This window comes from Erithacus rubecula (assembly GCF_903797595.1).
Source record: "Erithacus rubecula genome assembly, chromosome: 8".
NCBI lineage: Eukaryota > Metazoa > Chordata > Aves > Passeriformes > Muscicapidae > Erithacus > Erithacus rubecula.
The window spans coordinates 29,231,994-29,249,144 of record NC_136659.1 but is presented as its reverse complement, the minus strand read 5'-3'; the positions used below and the strand labels follow the sequence as shown (position 1 = coordinate 29,249,144).

The window sequence follows — 17,151 nt, the reverse complement described above, 5'->3', positions numbered from 1 at the left end:
TTCTCAAGGCTCTTTGGTTTCACTTACAGGTTACTTCTTTTCCTTTTTCCACTTTCTGTCAGTTTGACATCTTTCATTATTCCCTTAGACCAGCAGGGGCATCCACAGACTTGCACAAACTGAATTTTATTAGACCCACCAGGGAAATGGTGCCATGGGATTCATCACAAGTTTGTATTAGAGACTAATTGACAGCAGACTAAAGGCATTACATGGTTCTGATTTCATGATTCTCACAGCTCTGCAACTATTTTTTTTCTTTTTCTCTTGAAAAGCAGAAAATAGTCATCAAAAACAATACCAAGTAGTCAAAAACAAAAATAACCACACATTTATATGAACAAATCTATTGCAAACATCTTTGGGAAAGCATAGCAGTTTCATGAAATGTAATAATTACTAAAACAGAAATTAGAAAAGAAGGGGTTATTTAGTATTTACAAATTAATTATATAGTTCAAAAGGGTGTAAATGTACCCAGCCATGTTCAAGCAGTAATTTTAGTGGCAGAAAGATACTGAGATTTAATCTCAGACATTTGAGTCCAGTTTAAATGGAAGTAGGAGATTAGGCAGAGTCACAGGAGTTTATTTTAACAATGGTCCATTTTCTTATCTCTGATCTGTCTGGTTTGGAAATAATACAATTTTCCATGAGTAAGTGCATTAGTTCTCCTGAAATCCTCCCTGTTTCACATTCCACACACAGGCAGAATCATCTAATGTGCAGTGACAGCTGCCAAACTGCTCTTTCCTCCCCAAAAGATGGGCCCTGTCTTCTATTTCAGTCTGTTAACATCACAGTCACAGCACTCCTAATTATCCACAAATTCTGGATTGTCTCTTACATCCCTGAGATGGAGCAGTCCCTTGGAACCTCAGCCCTCCCTGTTGCTCTGAGCCACCCCCAGTTCCCAGGGGATGGGCCAGGTCTGTCCCTTTGGCTTCTGCTGGGGACACCAAGTACTGACACATCAGTGCTCAAAACTCACTAACTGCTGACCAGCCAATGGCAAAAAACTATTTTCTGGTGTTTTGGGGGCAATTCCTGGGATGGGAGGAAAACAACAGGGCTTCTCCATGGTGTTTTTTAACCTTTTCCTCAAAAAAAAGAAAAAGGACCAAAAAAACCACCCCTATTTCCTCACAGCAACAAAAATACTAACATGCCAATTTCCTGCAGAGTTCAGGACATTCTTAGAACCTCGAATTTTAAGGCAATTTAAACTCAGAAGAAAGTAGAAAATATAGACTAGAAGCCATAATGAATACAAGTATGTCATGCTATAATTAAGGTTTTAAGCCAACTAAACTGATAATTTGCCAGCTTCCTATTCTTGTCACTGAATTACATACAGTGACTGGTGTCTCAGAGTCCCTTCCTTTTCAAAAGGACTTTAGACCTTTAGAAATTCTTGTTGTTCCAAGAATGTAGCACAATCACAAATTATTCAAAGTTACCAAAATACTAAAGTTCCATGCCAATGAACTTTACTTGTTTTCCTGTTTATTAGCAATGCAAATGATTTACAATTATTTTATTTCACATTAGCACTACAAATCCAGGAAAGTTGATAAAGTACCAAAAGGCAAGTTGGATAAAAATTTTCATAGAAAAATGTAGGAAATGCACAATATTACTTCCTTTACTATCCACAAAAGCAATGTGTTATAGAGAGGAAGAACACCTTGTCCACAAAATTGCACAGAACAGCCACACAGCAATATGAACCTAGCAAGAATTAGGTTTTACAGAGCCCAGACCAATGCAACCATCATTAGGCTTCCAGAAGATCCTTGGCTTTCAGTGCTGACACCTTCCCAAAGGTCTGGAGAATATTTCCTCAGCCTGCAGCTGTGCTGTCCTGTTTGTTCTTACTCTCACAAACACCTCAGCAGACCCAAAACCTTTTGACAGTTTTTCTCTTAAAATGGTTCCCTAAATCACACCACTAGGGCTGTAATTGATAAGGCCAGGCACTTTCTCACACATCAAGTGAGAAGTTGGTTGGTTGGTTTCATGGAGGAACTTGGTCACAGAGACAGACAATACAATGTTAAATCACAAATCATGGTCCTCCAGGGATGGCATTTTAAAATGAGGAGCATTTGGTGTTAAGACAGCAAAAGCAATGACTGCAACCACACACTGGTACTGTGTCACTGACTGTCAAAGGCAGAAAGCAGAGAAAAATACACATGCAAAAACTGTATATAATGTTTAAAAGGCCAGGTATCTTTAATCCAAAGCAACAAGTATATTGTGAAGCACTGAAGAAATTTCAATGTGAAATCTCCTTAAGGGAATAAAAGTGGAGCTCGAGAACCATGATGATTATTCTTATCCAGTCTTAAGAAATGAAATGTGCATAGGACTGCAAAAAATTAAGTAGGATTCTCTTTTTCTCTAACAATTTTTCTTTCCCTGCATACATCATCAAGATGGATCTCACATTGGGGAGGCCAACACAGAAATATGTGCTTTGAAGTTTTAGTGTTTCTCACTACCATGAAACATCAGCATCATTTATGAGCCCAACCTGGATTGAAGGGATGCAATGACTGAACAGCTTAACATTTTATCCAGACAAAAAACCCCAAAATTAGAATATTCCTTTCAAGGGCTAAAAGGCTCCACATGAAATTGGAATTTTAGGCTGTTTCCTCTGCTGCATCCAGGGAGTATTTCAGCAGTTGCACAGCCATGATGGGTAAAAACAATCCAATTGTGCAGAGCAGCTTCAACCTTTCCCAGAGAGAGTAAATCCAAAAAGGGCAACAGCCAGTGAACACAGGGACACATGAGAAGATTAAATGTCCACCTGTTTGTCCCTTAGGTAGAAGGGAACACATCCTTTTAAAGCAAGGTCTCCTCCTCCACTCAGATGAAGGCTTCATGCCACTACCAGGTACAGAAACACATCCAAGCACCCAAGAACTAATTTGCCCAATTATTCAAAATGTGAAATTTACTCTCAAGCTCAATTTTAACAGTTATTTAACACAACAACAATATAATCAGGAGAACTTGTGGCTGGCTACACAATGTTTGATGGTTCTTGAAGGAGAAAAGGCAAGAAATTGATTAAAAATACCTGTAGGGGGTTGTTCAATTTTTCCCCCACTATAGAGATGCTTCTAAGCCTTACAAATTTGAGTGTAAATTTGATTTGCCATATTCTTGTCCAGTAAAGCAGGAATGCCAACCAGCAAACAGGTCAGATAGGGCAAGAATACATTAGTAGCATTTAATCTCATAATTATCTTGGCCTGGGAAAGTTAATTTCAAGTGTCAGGTATCTCACAGCATTAATATATCACAGCAACTTGTTTTTAATCCTTCACCTCTCAAATATTGTTGGCATAAAAAGCAAAATGTAAATTAATGTTTATCCTCCTCTGTTGCAGTATGTATTTGATATATAGCTCTCAATCAGTATGGCTCTTCTTGTTTGGATTGAGCAGAATATTCCTTTTTGCAATTGGTTTAATTCAAAATTTGACCTAAACACATCTTTTTGTCAAACAAGCAGTGACTGTGTGGGGAGATGCAACTGCACATGTAGATGATGTGTATATATTGTAGGTTGATTAGATGAGGCTTTTTGTGTGCTCTCAACTTGAATAGCCTCTCTTCAGAGATCTCTGCTCAAGCTATCTATTAGTCATGGTTAAATGAGCAACAATTTCAAATATACCAAAAACAGACACACTTGAGTCATAGAAATTCAGTGTGTGCCATGCTCAACATTAAGCACAGCAACAGAGGTTATCCAGAGCCAACAAAGTGTATCTGCAGCTGTGGAAGGAGAAGGGGATGCTCTCCTGCTCCAGACACAGAGCAGCAATCCCACCTTTGTGCCTGAGGTGCTGGGGCATTACAGAAGTGAGCCTCAGATTGTGCAGACCATGCTTTGGAGGCACATTTTGCACCACCATGGTTTAATTGTAAGATTTAGCACACAGCATATATCTGCTGCAGGGATTTCTGGTCACAGAGCTTTATATTTACTCTTTGCTTCAGTGCTTTCAGAATATAATCAAACTCCTGGTTGATAAAATTCAAGAATTGAGGTCCCAGAACATCTGTGCAACCTTTCTACTCTGTGTCCCCTTTATCAAGCTGATCTTCCAAGCGTGGTACTGATGCCCCTCACCACATGAAATACCAGAGAGTATTGCTTGACAGCTACCAACCCCTCACTGTGGTCCTCAGAGTTTTCATGGTTCATAAAATAGAAAGGAAGAGCAAGGGGTAATAAATGTGATGTACCAGGATAAGAAAAAAAATCACGTGTGGAAATGCAGCATTGAGAATCATAAAAAAACTACAGCTCTCCTTTTAAAGCAGGATTTCAATCTCTTTTTTCATACTTGTGCAGTTTTGGAAAAAAAAAAAAACATAAATAACAGAGTGATTTATATCCCATGTGAGTAAAAATAGTCCTCCATAGAAGCCTAAATGTCAAAGATAACCCAACTACACTTTTTAGGGAATGGGAGGGGCATTTTTTTCCATGTATTTTTCACATGAAAGAGCACAAAACACAGCAAAGATCAGTGAACATGCATAATGATAATACATATAATAATAAGTGATGTAGCATTACCACATTTGTTTTCCCATCTTAGGGTGCTGGGAAAAGAAGTACCTGGGTGAAATCTACCAAGCCCACCTCTAAGAGAAAACAGGAGCTTAAACTTCACAGCACAGAGACTGAGCTCAAATTGAAGCCTCACTGAGGGCTTATCCTAAGAATCAACATCAAATTAGAGACAGTACCTGGTGAGCCAGACTGAGGGACCAGACATCTCTCCTCCCTCAAGTGACCTTTGTCAGCAGATTTTTAATCATGAGCATGTTATTCCATCTACCCCCTTCTCTCCAAGCCCTGGGCTTTGTACACACAAAATTTTCAACATTTTTATCATGACACTTCAGAACAAGATCAGGCTCTGAGACAAAGTGTAGAGATAGAAGTGGCCACAAGCAACCTGAGCCCCCCTTGCCCAGACATCAGCCTTCACCCTGCTCAGTCAGCTGTGTCATTCAGCAAGAGCTCTCACACATGCAATTTAAACAGTGGGTATTTCTCCAATATTGAAGAGAGAGACATAAGTATAGGAATATCCTGATAGACAGATTCTCTTCATTGGCACTGCCTCTACTGATTTAAAAATACTGGTTATGATTGCACAGTTAAAGCAAAACTAACCATTGGTTTGTTCTACCAAGCTACATATAAAGATTTTTTAAAAAGACAGTCAGAGAGCATTGTGGCATCAAGTAAAATGACTAAGAGAAAGCAACTGATGTTTTCCTGATCCTGTTCCCCCAAGATAAATCACATTCCCAACCACAATGGTTTTGTCATTTGTCAGTGCAAGCCAGAGCCAGCAAGGTGTGCTCAGAGCAAGTGGATATAGAAGCAGTGCTGGTGTGTGGAGAACTGTGTGGTGGATAATGCTCAGCCTTGACATTCTGTGAGCACTCAGCACAGCCATGGCTTGGGAAGAAGACAAGGGCAGTGGTGCTCACACACTGTGCAGCACCACAAGCCCCCAAAGCAAAGATTTAAAGAGTTACTTGAAAGAAGAGCAGAAGGTACAGTAATGAAACTGGAGAGTGAGAAACTCATGGGGTCCAGGCTTTTCAGAAGCACAGTGTGATGTATGTTTACAGAGGCCTCAAGTGCCCTTTTCCATAACTCTGTTTATGGCTCATCCGTGCGCAGTAAGTCTCGACCAGAATTGGTCTTTGACACAGACTGTAAAATACAAACCTTAAAAGGGCCCAATGGAAAATAAAAGTCAGTATCATGACAAAATGGATGATTTCTGATGTAATCGCCTTCCACTTGTGCCTTCCATGTAAAGGAGACATGGAAAATATGTTTCCTGCTAGAGAAATTAGGAGCTCTGCTTCAGTAAAAACACACCTGGCTGCCATGACATTGAAGTAAGAGCTTATTAGGATTATTGCTGCAATTATTACAGCTGCTCCCAAACAGGCAGCCCTCCTTCTTTGAAGGTCTTCCTCAGATGCCTTCTACTTGCCAGAGAGAGGCTGTTATAAGAGATGGCAGTGCCCTCCCAGTTATATACCAAATTATTACCAGGAAAACAACCTGAATGCAGCAAAGTTGCTGCTGAACTACATAGAGATAAAACACCTATTTATCTGCTCCAGATATTTTGACATTGACACAGCTCGGTGACAAAGACATTAAAAAAAAGTTTCTTATGCAGGTAGCAACAAAGCTTGAACATGGGAGGAAATACAAGTAATTTGTTTCCTGGGCTGTCAAGCCCTTTGTCTTGACCCAAAAACAAACCCATTGATCTACTTCAAAACACAAAGGAAGTGGTAACCATCATGACAGTATGACACAAACCAGATTTAGAAACAAAAAGAGAAAAGTAAAAGCAGCTTGTTTATACTCAGAGTTGTATAGCTCTGCTCCTCCATCACATTCTGTGCAATCACATCTATCCCACGTGGCTGTGCTCTCTGGGTGTCACTCAGGATCCCCTCTGCCCTGCCCCATGGGCCCTGTGGCTCCAGCTTCCCCAAGGAAGAAAACATTATGAGAAAACAGAACAGGGCAGCCTGCCATCTGCCCAGACAGGGGAATTCTCAGTCTGCTTTGCAGGAGGATACCTGGCTTGGGTGCAATGGCACAAGGTGTAAGCTCAGCTCACCTCTCCAGGAACAAGAGCTCATGCACACAAGTCACTCCTTTCCTGCTGGATATCTCCCAGAAACTCTGGAGTTTCCATGATTTCCCTGCACTGCCAGGGAGCAGCACACCCACCTAATTCCCATCCCTCAGGCAGGGTTACCCACAACTTTCATTTGAATGTGTCTACCTGGCTCCCCTGTGATACAGAACAGTGTGGCCAATGTCTCCATATCACCTGTCAGGATTGCAGTTGAAGCTTCCTTAAACCATCTCCAAGCCCATCTTCCTGAAAAGCACTGAAAAAACCTTAATATTCAATGTGTTTTGGTACTTAAAAGATCACCTTGCTTGAAGAAATACCAAAAGGTTAAATTAGAATTTCATGTAGCCTATCTGGTATTTTTCCTTTAAGAATGTTACTAGAAAAAAGAGTTAAATAAAAGAGAACATGTTTTGTGCAGTTATTTTGATCAGTCCAAGTTCAATATAATCAGACACCCTGAAAAGTTTCTCACTGCAGTCTGACTTGATCCCCCTCATTTATTGCTTTGACTGTAGAGCAAAAATATATTTCCCAGCTGTATTAATCAGATATTGAGGATATTCCATTATTACAGACAGCTATACAGAGCTCTCAGGTCTTCTTTTAACAGAAATGAAGTTAAATCAATACTAAACAAATTTCCCAGAAGTCAAATTACAATGAAGAGGGATGAAGAAGAATTATGCCAGCTAACACTGCAAAACTTGAGGGCATCTGGGGCCAAAGGTCTGTCAGTAAGAGCTGCTCCTTTGAGGAGATGGACAACTACACAATTCCTGCAACCTCACTGGTAAGCAGATCACAAAAATGATGATAAAAGAGCCTATTCCCCACCACCACCAGTCAGACCTTTTCTCTGACACCGTTGGAAATACCTGGACTGATGGACTGTGTTGGTTGTGATGCTCACCATTAAGTACCAGAATGAGTCTGTTATATTGACTGTATTTTAAAAAGACACCAAAGGGTACCCAGACACAGCCCCAGTGACAATGTTGTATGTAGTGCTCATAAATGTTGGTCTTGCTTTTACAGGAATACTTCCACTGAATATAATTTTTCACTAATCTTCAATTCATGCAGCACATAAAACATTCTTCCCTCCAGAAAGGGATGTAAGTAGGAGCTAAAATTTAGCACTGGGGTACACACATTGAAGCACAAAATAAACATTTTAAAATGCTGTTTTAAATCCCAATTTAGCTTAACTATGCTAAGACATGACTAATTTTTTCTTTGAAATTTAAAAACTGAAGAGGATTCAAACATAATCAGATGAGCAAGAGTCCCTGCACACACACAAAGACAGTTTCACTAAACAGATACAAACTGCATAGTAACATATGCAAATTACATAAAAAATTAGATAAGGGCTTTGGTATTTACTGTAGTGCAAAAGGCAAACTTTATAATGCTAAATATAGACAGTGACAGGAATAATAAACAAAACAGATGACTGTTTTGTAGGGAAAAAGCAACCAATTTTCTTCCTGCAAGCAATTCATGTTATGATGTTTATGTACTTCTCACTTTTAAAAAAATATCCACAACTACAGCAGATACTATTTAGTAAATAGTGGCAAAATAGTGGCAAACCAATCTTGGCTATAAATCCCATTTCTAGATGTATGCAATTTTCAGACACGGCTGCTTGTGTGGTCTGTGTCAGCAGCCTATGAGTAAAATGAATTTATTCCTTCCTTTTGGACAGCAGTTACACCTCCCAGGTTACTTTGCAGCTTGGAAAACATTTTTCCTTCGTGGTTAAACCCTAATCTGTCAGCCACTACCTCTTCATGAACACTGAGGTCTAAAAAGTCCTGCTAGAATTGAATCCTAGATGCCCTCTAGTATTACTTTTCAGGGAGCTATGCTGGCCATAGTTGACCAAGTCCTAAATGCAAGGCACAGAGAATCAATAGTGCAGCCCCATGACAAAAATGTGCATCACAAACCAGAACTAATACAGCCACACTGCAGATATTGAATAAATCACCATACACATCTATGTGTGATAGGCAAATACAAATGTACATGGGGGGTTTACTTCTGTGTTCAAGTATTTCTCAAGAACAGACTGACAGGGAGCACAAAAGAAGCTGTAACTAACCTTTCCCTTTTATGCTTGGACATGTCATGTAAAATGGGAAATATCTGAAACAGGGAAAATTGGAAGATGATTGTACTTAAAAGGATTAAATGATTCATTCAATGACATTTCTGCAGTCCTCTGTGTAATTGAACAGCCTTTCTTCCACTTTTCTCCTGAAAAAAAGCCTTAATTGTAACCACTGAAAGGAAACAAGTTTCTGGCTATTTTTACAAAATATGTGTTATATCTCAGCAAGCCGCTCCCATTTAACTCTGCAATACAGCCATAAAATGGTTTATTTGATTTAGTACCTTACTTCTCAAGTACCTCACACACCACACGAGGCAGTGAACCACTGAAGAGGTTCAGACTGCAGATGGAAATGCAAAATCTTGAATAAATCCTCTGTAATGAGAAACTTCTGAGGGACTTTGCTGCTCTTATTTCAGGAAGAGGAGGAAAAGTCACTTAAGCCTGCAGAGAACTTGAGATCACATCAGTCCAAAGTGCCATCAGCCACATTTCAATAAACCATTTGTGTATTACCTGGAAAACAGGGTAAGTCTTTTTCCACCTCTCAATCTGTCCCAAGGGATGTCTTATCTTTCCAATTTCATCCCCTGGCATTATGTCATGGATATTATTCCCATCAGATTTCAGTCACCTGCCTGCTGGTTTGCAATCTTCAGGAAGGCTCATCTCTGCCTCCCCCTCACCTGCACAGTGCTCTGCTATATTCCTGCATCCTTGCAGAAGGTCCCCTTCAGCCACAGAGAAAATAAAACCTGTTGGGCAACTCATCTCAACATCATCTCATCATTGATTCAGCCCAAACAACCTCATGGCCCTGGTGCTCATTTACACTAAAGCAAATTAGCCTGAAATTTCATTGACTCTAAACCCACAGTATCACCCTGACAGAACAGAGTGGCTTTAAAATGAGCCACCATGTCACTCATTCCTTCTTTACAATGACAGAAGAGCATAAAGTGGCCTGAGTGCAGACAAGATGTCAAATGACATCTGCCACTGATTTCATCAAAGCAGAATTCAATCCAATTTACCATTTATTGAATTGAGTGCAAAACCCAGCCCCAGTGGTGCTGGAGTCAGGGGAGCCACCTGTGTGGCCAGCTCAGACACTGGATATGGGACAGGCTGCAATTCAAATTCTTCTATTAACTCAATAGGTGTACACTAAAAAAAAAGGAAGGGATTCATCAAGTCCAGTTGCTCTTGACCATAATTGCTAGGCCAGTTTTCAGCTACCATTATTTCATATGCAGCTTCATATCACATAACACTGATCTGCTCTGTGTCTCTTTTCACTCCCCTCTCCCTGATAGTGGCTGGAGCACCAAGAGATCTTTGGCAAAGACAGTCACAGGTTTTTTTCTCAATGTACAGCTAAACCAGATCTGTCATGTTCTAAGACACAGGGGTGTCACACAGGAAGAAGTGGAGAGATCAGAAAATACCATCAATCCTATTCTTTTCCAAAAGCCTGTTTAAAAGCAGATTTTCCCAATTTTAGCTTGTGTCCACCTGTGGCCCTCAAAATCATAATTTGACTATTTTCCCCCCTATTTTTCCGACCTTACTTAGCAGCCTCATGGATGAGCACGTCCAACATTCTCTTAGTTTTAACTCCAGAGTAAGGTAGGTAATTTGTGGGATGAAGATCTGATGTTGTAAAGGGAGCTCAGCTCTAAAGCTCTGGATAGAAAATTGCTTAGAAATGCAAAGTATATATCAGTGAGGTAAAGATATGTCACACATATCACTTGTCACTCCCAGCTATTGTAGGTGGACAACAACTCTGAGTGCTGAAAAACAAATGTTTTCATGCATCAGTCCTGCAAACAGTTTAATGGGAAAAGCAGTGCTATCTTCATTTTCAGTGTGTATTTAAATCATTCCTCTTTCCTGTCCAGCTGCTGCAGCTGACATAACATGACTAATCACCACTCCCTTTTCTGCACAGAATAAGCATGTGGCTTCTGACACTTCAACTAATTCACTTCAGCTTGATATTAGGCTTGAACTAATATCAAGCTCAATTTCATTACAGGATGTGACATGTATATCCTCTAAAAATAGTAAGTGCCAGTCAAATGAGTACTACTTGCAAACTGAAATCAGTGTCTGAACTGTAGTTTTGAGAACACAGTAAGTAATGAAAAATAGCTAAGATTTTGTTTAATAGATAATCATATTACTTATTTAAGAAAGCCATACCACATCCCCCCAAAAAAATCCCCAAACAAACTCAACAAAAATTTCCCTCCTTTTCAAAAGTTTTGGAAATAATTTATTTTATCCCTTTTCCAAAGGAAAAAGAACTGTTCATTCATTAGGAAACATTCATTAGAAAATAAGCTTTCTATGAATTTAGCTAGACACCTTGCTTTTTAAAAAGACAAAAATATAGTTACATCTTCCAGCTAGCAAAATTAGCTTAAATGATTAGCAATAGGAGTGCAGAACTGAGACCTGTCATATCTTTTCCATCCCTGAAGTAATCAGACCCAGCCATACAAGATATGTCAACAATGCCATTATTTTCTTTAGCCTTTTTTAAGCAGTTTCCTCATTACAGACTTTTAGAAACAACATATTCTTTAGCCTCTTTTCACACAAACATGCCTATTAACAGGTCCAATTAAGCACAAGCTATGTGATACCTCACTTTGTTCTTATTATTACAACCAGCACCACATAGCTCCTTTATAACCTCCAGTTTCCTCTCCCCATACTCCTACTTGAGTGCATTTCAATGAGTATTTTTTCAAATCTCATCCTGAAACCTGCCCACACACATTCCCAGCCTGTTTATAACCTTGTTCAGTGCCAACAATACCCTTTAATTTAAGCACTCATGTTTGCTTATGATGTTTTAGTCATATTTTACAAGCAGCAGTAAAATGCATAGTCAGGCAGAAAAAATATTAGCCCAGTCCAGGTGTAATCTTGCAGCCTGCAAACCTGGCTTGGCAGTGGATGCCCAGAGCCACATCCTGCATTGTGTTCCTGCAGAGGCCACACCAGGCACCAGAGAATCCCAAACACTCACAGAGTTACAAAGTTGGAAGAGACCTTCAAGACTGAACCAGCCCATGCCCTAACTCAACTAAACCACGGCACCAGGTGCCACACCCAGTTTTTTTTTAAAAACATCCAGGGATGCTGACTCCACTACCTCCCCAGGCAGCCAGCTCCAGTATTTGATCACTCTTTCTGTAAAAAGCTTTTTCCTAATAGCCAACCTATGGAAATACCTCTCCTAACTCATCCTCCTGCTGCATTTGTCACCATCACACTGTGTCTGTGTTTCTGTTAGAGCTCCCAGCTCAGAGCAGCAAATATTCACCATTCCTTCAGTTGACATGGCTTTGGGCTGCTGAGTTGGACCCTGTTCTCACTCCTCTCTACTCCAAGAACATAAATTTATTGTGTAGAGACCCTTTCTTGGTATTCAGTCATTCCTTTTTGATTTGATCTGTCAGGAATTTTCATTAACCTAAATGGTGGGGAGTTTTGGTGATTGCCAGGTTTATTTCATTACCAAAGGAAAAGGAATATTGAAAGAGATCATAGAATAGTTTTGGTTGGAAGGTGTGTTAAAGATCATTAAACTCCAATCCTCTCCCATGGGAAGGGACACTTCTGATTAGATCAGATTGATCAGAACCCATCCAACCTGGCCTTCAACACTTCCAGGGATGGAGCACCCACAGCTTCTCTGTACAACCCATGCCAGTGGTGAAAAATCTTGGTATGAGAATTTCTAACATCTAACTTAAACCTCTTCCCTTAAAGTTCAAAGCCATTCACCCTTGTCCCTGTGCAAACACAAATTTGATTTTGGTGTTCATCACAGTTTTGTGTAGGAATCTGCTGAGCCCTGGTATGCTGAGATCACTTAGGCATTTATACAGACTGTTGAGGTAATTAATTCCTGTTAGTACAGAGGCAGCCCTTAAAAAGTTCAAAAATACATCTCTTACACATACATTTAACTTAGATAAAGAATAAATCAACTACCTAAGAAACAAAATAATTAGTTGCCTCTCATTTTCAGAAACCCTTTCTATACAGTATTAATAAAGGACAAATTACAAGGCACATTTTACATATTGCCATTACATCTACATATGTGCCATTAAACTGGTAAGATTAAGTGTCCAGAAAATGCCTTTTGATAGGAATAAAACACAAAAAGCCCAATCAGACAGCACCATCTAATTTATGACACAACCCAAGAATTTTTTGGTGATTGGTGCCACAACTTCACAAGTCTGATATATTACAGTGTTAAGAGGTACATAGCCTTGTCATAAATTATTTCACTTTTCGCTCCTGCGCATCTGAGATGACAGAATGAAGGTAAATTTCTTCCTGACCCTTTAGACAGCTCATTATTTCCCCAGAACTCTCCTGTGCCATCACTAATCTCTGCAATGTATCATTATTCATTTTAAATATCAATTTTCTGCAACCCATGTTTAAAAGCAGGTTTTTTTATTTTTCTAACTTTTTAATATTTTTGAGGATAACTTCCCAACTGAAATCTGCAAAGACTGACAACAATCTGAACAACTTGAAGAGCCATTCATTAAAAGTGAGGAGATCATAAAAACTGGTTTACCTACACTGCACTGGTCTGACTTAAAATTCCTCCCAGACAGAAAACCTTAACTCTTCAACAACATGGTTCTGCTGGAGCTGAGACTTTTGTCCTGAGCAATTGCTTTAGTGTCTACAAGGTTGTCCTTTCTAGAGAGTACCTGGGGTGCCACCATAATACACAGACTCTTAGCCAATTTCAAATTAACAAGTGAAGATCAGTTTTAAAAACTTATTCTAAATACCAGAAATTTTTCCCACAGAGCCTTGATTCCATTGATATTCCTTACTCAGACCAGACTGCTCTGGAAGTTTTCCTGCAGTTACTCATGATTCAGATTTGTTAAGTCTGAATAAACTGTCAAGTGTATTGACTTAACCTGCACAACTGAGGGCAAAAAAAGGCATACCAAATTTTCCTATTCAAATTTATTCCATAACTGCCATTTACAAATGCCAATCTTAACCGTTTAGGAAATATCAGAATATCAAACAGATGTCAAAAGCTTTAAATGGGCAGATTTCTCACATTGATTATGAGGTGAAATATTCAACAATCAACTGCACAGTGTAATACATGGTACATCTTCCAGGCCAGAAACTGCTGATGGCCATTATCATGGCAAACTTGCTTTTAAGGAGAATGAACTAGAATAAAGGGAAATAAACTGAAAGAAATCACATCTGCTTTGCTCCTTTGCACTGAGGCAACAGAGAAAGGTAGGCTGCAACCAAGAAGTTAGAGCTGACTTTCCATAAAGAGAATGTGTTTAAGTTCAAAAAAGCCTGGAAGAAAGTGTTTAGCTTACTGAACAACAGTTTGCCAGCAGATAGCAGCAAGCTCAGAGGAAGCAGCAGCAGCTCAGGCTCAGGGGGTTTCTACAAGGAGCAGCAGGAATCCCCACTAGCAGAGCTGGGGAATAACTCACTTCAGCCATATCCCCAGCACTTTGTCAGTGAGTAAAGACCATTTAGCTCACAAAATCCTCTGTTTTCTTTCCTTCAGCTGCTCTAGGTCCCCAAAGAACACAAATATGAAGTGCAGTAATCGGAAGCTGAAATTCTCCCAAGAGCGCGGCCGAGCAACAGGCGAGTCCTGGAGATCAACACTGCCCTGCAGGTGCCTTTGCCCAGGGAGAGCAAGCATCAATCTGTGCCCAGCAAACCTGCCCCTGGAGATGTGCTCAGAGACTGTAATTAGACCCATGACAGCTCCAAGTAGAAAAAAGAAAGAAAGAACACAGCTCCAGAATTCAACTTCCAGTGCAGCAGTTTGCAATCAGGTGCTCAGCTAGGACTGAGCAGACAGGTTTTAAATAAGCTCCCTGCAAAACTGAAACACTTGAACAATATTTTCTGAGATACTAAAATAGATGTTATTTTTTTTTTCTTTAATACGAGACTCAAGTCTGCAGGATTGAGTCGTTAAATCCAAAGTTGTCACCTAATGGAGAGCAGCTCCCTGCCATGTCAGGGACCAGCCCAGCAGCACAGACACCCTCCAGGTGCCACCCCTCTGTGCCAGAGCAATTGTCTGCAGGCCACACAGCAGGGAGGACCAAAGGGAAAAACACACCACAGGGATGCAATTCTGCAAATGGAGCACCACAATTTAAAAATAAATTTATGGCACTTCAGTGCATCCGAGACATAGCTGCAAAACAGACCCTCAGGAAAAACAGCAATAAGAGGAGCTTATAGAGAATTCCCTAAGAAAAAAATTAATACCTAAAGGCAACTTTTAATCTGCTATAGAGACTGCATCTCCTGAGTACATTACTATATATGTCATAGGCACAGCCTTTAACCAAGCTCACAGGGAATAAAGAGAAGCAGAAGAAATTAGAAATTAATACTTCCACCAAAAGGAGATAAAAATTCAACAAAGATCAGAATGTAGTAAGAGCATTCCTAAATAGAAGTTTTAGGGAAGAAATAGTGTTCAAGCCAGAGCTGAAGTTGCCAGAAAGTCACAGAAATCCAAGTTACTTATTTCTTCACTAGCACTTTAGTGTTTGGTACAGCTCCTGTGTTTAAAACTACCAGTAATAGCAGCTTTCAGCATTAGCAATTTCTTTTACAATAAATCTTGGAAGATCTAGTTACAACAAAAGTCTTTAGTTAAAGCAAAGGTGAGATAGCTGTAGGGGAAAAAAAACAGGCAGAAGTCTGGCCTCAATTATTTTATAGTATGTACAAACAGAAGCAAGAACTCCTGTGGGAAAACATAAAGTAATTTAAAAGATGTAATATTTTTTATTTTGTCCAAAATAGTTTTATTAGTTTTGCTATTGAGGTGAAAGGAACAAATGAACCAATGTAATAATTCTGAAAGAAAAATCGAGTTTAATAACAAGCAGCTGTAATGTATGACCTGCCACCACAGAGGCTTTCAAAATGATAGTTCTGTGCCAGCTTTTGGAAAGATGTGGCTAAAAGATTATACAGTGCATTTTATACTGGTTTCTGCTAAATGATTACAGTAAAACTGTGTTGTTTCCCCTTGTCTCTCTAGCATGCCACTACATGAAAATGAATTTTTTATTCTTTTAAAAGTTACCTAACTGTGCTAAAAAAAAAACATTGTACCTGCAGAAACACCAGCTCCTCCAATACTTACAAAACTAATAACCAAAAAAAATGCAAATTAAGGCAAGGCAAAACCAACAACTATTAATACAAGGAAGATACTGGACTGAATACAATGAAACACATTTCATTGAAATACAAGGAAAGACTGTGCTACTGCTACACACAAGTCAGCAGAAGAGTTTAAGTGGGACTTGTATAGGCCAAGTGATAAAAATCAGCCCCCTCTTCACTTATTTCCTTGCTCTGCCTTGATCACTTGATGTAAACTAACATTTTGTCTTCTGGTCAAGGCAACAGGGTGCAGGACACAGGAAAAGAGAAGGGGACATGCTAAGGCTCTGTGTAAAGACCATCAACTCCAAAGGCACAACAATTCACAAAGGAATCCCCACATTTGTTTAGATGAGGTCCAAATATAGCTTTCCTTGCAGAATCCAGACCCCCATGGTACAGCACAGCCCTTCAGCCCCTGGGTCTCTTGGTTAAACAGTTTACAGCTCATTGATCCATTATGCAGGACTCAGCTATTCTAGCACCCTGCTACATCCTTTAGTCCCAGCAAGTTGAACTTTGTGTCTCATTTGTCCCTGCTTGAGGGTGTTTGGCTCTCCTGAGATAGGCTCTGTATGCACTTACAGTTCAATCACTAACACAACCTACTTTACTCCAGTTCTGAGTTCCAGAAATAGGAATAAACACCAAGATAGACATTTTACAAATGGACAAGGTACCTCCACAGCAGCTTGTAGCATCCAGCAGAAGACACATCCCTCACCTTGCAGCAGGCAGCTCAACCAGAAGCATCCTCTAATATTCCTTATTAACACAGGTTATTGGAAAATCATCCACAGTCCTTGGAGAGCACTGTAGGTCCACACACACCTCAAATACTAAACCCAACCCTTTATTCTCCCAATCTCCCTTCCTGTAATGAGCCTGCTCCATCCCACCCTCCACATGATGCAGATGATACCAATTTCCCAAGGCAATTTACCTTAAGGTGTTCCAGCTGTCCCTGGGGCTGGACTCAAGAGGCTCCTCACATGCATTTAATCCATAGATTAATAATCTGTGCCTCATGGTTGTGCACTCAGCAGCATTGTGTCATAAACAATG

General features: G+C 39.8%; 1 long non-coding RNA gene across 2 annotated transcripts in view; it reads right to left on the bottom strand.

The window, feature by feature from the left end:
• The window catches only part of LOC306804223, an 82,497-nt gene extending 65,577 nt beyond the window's left edge, over nt 1-16,920 (bottom strand). The window contains exon 1 of one of the 2 annotated variants that reach the window (XR_013774835.1): nt 16,767-16,920. This is a non-coding gene — a long non-coding RNA (uncharacterized lncRNA). The remainder of the gene's footprint in view (nt 1-16,766) is intronic. The other variant, XR_013774836.1, reaches the window with a different exon arrangement.
• Between the last annotated feature and the right edge of the window lie 231 nt (nt 16,921-17,151).